The sequence below is a fragment of the Priapulus caudatus genome, unplaced genomic scaffold, assembly GCF_000485595.1.
Source record: "Priapulus caudatus unplaced genomic scaffold, Priapulus_caudatus-5.0.1 Scaffold185, whole genome shotgun sequence".
NCBI lineage: Eukaryota > Metazoa > Priapulida > Priapulimorpha > Priapulimorphida > Priapulidae > Priapulus > Priapulus caudatus.
Genome location: NW_014577246.1, coordinates 237,458 through 241,607, shown reverse-complemented (window position 1 = coordinate 241,607; position 4,150 = coordinate 237,458).

Here is a 4,150-nt window from a genome sequence, read left to right as displayed (position 1 = left end):
CGTCAGCTGTTTAATGTAATGTCTAAAGGGAGAGGCTTACTCTAGGTGTCTAGGGTCTATTTCTCAGCTCAATTTATAGGTTATACACTTATCGCTACATAAAAGTTTCGAATGGTTCAACTCTCCAGTTTAGATAATATTTTTAAAATAAAATCGCTTTTAAATCATGATACGACTCAGTTTGATTACACGACGGTGCGCGGCCAGCTCAAAGCGCACCGATCTGATCTAAGTGCCGGCAAAACACTTTTCCAGCCAAGGTGCTAAGACCCCACGCTTTGAACATTCAGAAAGAATCATTTACAATTTTTAGACAATTTATACATTGTCATTCACTCATTGTACCAATTTACAGTAAAACTCGAATGCAGCTCTGCCTCCAACATTTCAACTTATTCTGTTTGATAATTATATGGTTGTTGTTCTCACATGCACTTGGAACGTCTCAATAAAAAAAGGTAAATAAACACGAAATGTATGTTTCTGTACTCTATTTCGCCTATTATTGTCGATAACTTGCTGTAAATGCCGTTCAAGTGCTCATCTGCAACACACAAGTACACCGCACGCACGCCCTGTGTTGTGCACAACAAGAATAAGAGAGTTTCTTGTCTTGTTGGTTGTACACAGGGCACAAGGCACAGGGGTTGTCTGTGCACTCTCTTATTAGTGTTGTTTGTGCATAGGGCGTGCGTGCGGTGTACTTGTGTGTTGCAGATGAGCATTTGAACGGCATTTACAGCAAGTTATCGACAATAATAGGCGAAATAGAGTAGAGAAACATTAAGACTGGTAGTAAATACATTTCGTGTTTAATTACCTTTTTTTTTATTGAGACGTTCGAAGTGCCCGTGGTTGTTCTAATGTGTTGTGGCAGTAATTCCCATTGCTTCCAACCCTTGGTTTGATAATTTACATTACACCGTCCCTGGTGCATGTAATATATATTATATTAAAACCCGTTGGATTAAGATGTTATTGTAAATCATGTCGTTCTATGCCGAGTACTGAAATTGTGTGAACTCCTATTAACCTACAGTTTGATTACTTTACACTGCATTGGTACTAAATACAGAACCTGAAACTCTCTAGCACTAATGTGAGCCCTATTCCTCAAATTGAGAACACATCTAATGGCACCATTTTGGAACATTGTAACTTAGACCTTGTACTGTTAGTAATTTTAAAAGAGTATTTTACCAGATCATTGTGCACAATGAACCATTTTGTCTGGTAGTCATACTGAGTACTGACCACAACATTTTGTAATCTGGTAGTCCGTGAGCAAATCTGGTAGTCCATAATTTTGGCCATATGACAAAAAAAATCTATTTAATTAAATAAAATAAAGATATCGAGGAAAAATCGAAGTATCCCTCCCAAAGATCTGGTATCCCTTTTTTTGGATAGTAATTTTAACAATTGTTTGCCTTATTAACTTTCATCGCTCGCGTTCATTTTACATACGCCTCCACAGTGCACTGCAGACAGGCGTATTGACTAGACGCATTGTCTGGTACGCTTGATACAATGTATAACATCACATTTATGCTGTCGCTTGCAAATATTGCGCCTGCATTCTCAAGGGCCGGACACACTAGGCAATTAAATCGGGCAACTAAATCGGGCGACTAAAGCCCGGCGCACATTGCCGAACATTTTGCTCAAAAACATTATCGTAGCAATGTTCCATGAAATGTTCGGCAATGTGCGGTGAAAAAAGTCTTGTGTGTGAAATGCCTATTTGTCTAAAAACGATGTCTGGTTCGTTATACAATGTATACACATCACAATTTATGATCGGCTTGCAACCAATAGGGTGTTACAACTTCACACACTAAGCAAAAACCGCGATGGAAATTACCGAGACTAATTGTGCCTTTCGTTCTTCACACAGGGGAAATATCTCGCTAATCGCCGAGCGCGGGATAATTCTATAATCGAACTGTGCATGCCTGATATCAAAGGCGGAATATTAAACCTTCGAGTCGCGCTTCCGCCGCGCGAATATATGTATACTACCGGTAGGATTCGAGTTCGGTGTTCGATTCCACGTACAACGGGCAGTGCAGTCGTTGGTAGTAGTTAGCTCTGTTACGTTAAACGTATGCTACTCTACGTCTGACACGTATTTACGTAAACGACCATCCGTATGATGGGATAGAAAATTACCGGGATTATTTGCGCCCGAGCGTTCACACACACGCCCGCGTGCAATTCAATCGCGCTCCATTCCCAAAATATCGCAGTCTAAAACTACGATTCATGCCAGCGGATGACTGATCGCCGATACGTAGTGGATTTTTGCGGTTCACACTTGTAAAAATCTCCTGGAGATTTCGACGCGATCTGCAAAACCGAGATTTGATCCCGCTAATTTCCTGCCAGTGTGAAGGCCTATATACGTCTGCGGCTTTACTGTGAAGGCGTATCTAAAATGAACGCAAGCGATTGAGATTTTGATAGTCAAACATTGTTGAAATTACTATCCAATGAAAGTGTCAATGACACTGGTAGCCTCACCACAAAAACGCTGACACCAAATGAGTGAGTAAGAAGACGTTCAGTTTTAATTGAGCAACCATCGACGCTTTACATTATAGAAACGAAGAGGTATATATGGGGATACTCCCCACTTATATACTCTTGATCAATCTATATGTGTAATTTTTGTAGCATGTGAAATAATAAATAATATTAAATACATAAATTATAAATAATTTATAAACTAAAATGAATCACAATTTGTGACGGTAGAATAGGCGCGTATACAACCGCCTTTGACATGATTACTGAAGCATAAATCATTATATCATATAGTAATAATAATAAAGTATAATAATAAGGAGTATAATATCATATATGTTCATAGCAGGAATTTTGATTAAAGATATTTGTCAATAAATCTTGATTAAACGACACCCAGTACGAAGTGTTGACCACCACCAGACCTGTTTGTAATATACTGGTGTCTATAATAATATGTTCTATATAATTCCCAAACCCTAACTATATTTGCCATAATTTTTTTTTAAATATCAAACCCTAGCCCTTATTTATTCACTAACCAAAACAGATGAGCAAAAATCCGATTGAAACCTGAACCTGACTAAATGGGCAATTTCCCATTTTTGCCAAAAAGATCTGCCATAGGCTCGAAAGTAACGTCGCACTTGGCGGGCCTCCAAAATAGGACGTTTAAGTTATGCGGAGCTAGCACAGTACAAACTCAATACTCAATTTTACAAAATGTGAGAGTCAAACGGATTCTCTGAGTTAATCGATTGCGTACCAACATGTTGACGGTCCAGGACGGACGGACGAGACGAACGGGACGGACGTACCGCACGACGCCTGGCAATAGCTCAGCCTGCGATGTCAAGATGAGCTAAAGAGGGACACAAATGAGTGAGATAAGAAGGAAGTGCAGTCTTTCATTGAGCAACCATCGGCCCGTACCATATATAGAAACCATCTGCCATCTGTATATCGATAATATTTATAACCAAACCATGAATCAACCAATATTGTGACCGTACGATGGCGCATATACCCGCTTTCGTAGCGATGCGGTTGTTTTGAAATAAGATAGGTATATGCTGGCATTAGACATGCTTTTGTAAAACTTACTCTAATATAGACGTTTTATCGGCGGGATGGAAGAGGAAATACATTTTTCGTATATAAGACTATTGTCAATGGAAATCTTGTAAAACGAACCAGACGAAGTGTGGGGGGGGAAACGCAAAAACCCCCAACCAAAGGGGGGACTGTTTGTGTCTCACTAATAATATGGCTATATAATTGCCAAACATAACTAACTTTGCATAATTTTTTCTTTAATATCACAAACCCCTAGCCATTATTCATCCTCACATACCAAAAATAGACGCGCAAATCCGTTGACAAACCTTAGAACTGACTAATAGGCACTTCCCATCTTTCTGACCAAAAAATCGCCGATGGCTCGAAACGTACGCCGACTGGGCGTGCCTACCAAAAAATAGGACGTTTAAACTAATAGGAAGCATAACGAGTACACAACATAACCCAATTAGTCAAAAGTGGGTTCAAACGTCCTGGAGCTTATCGATGCCAGCCAAAATGTTGGATGGACGACGGACGGACGGTTACGGACGGACGACCGACC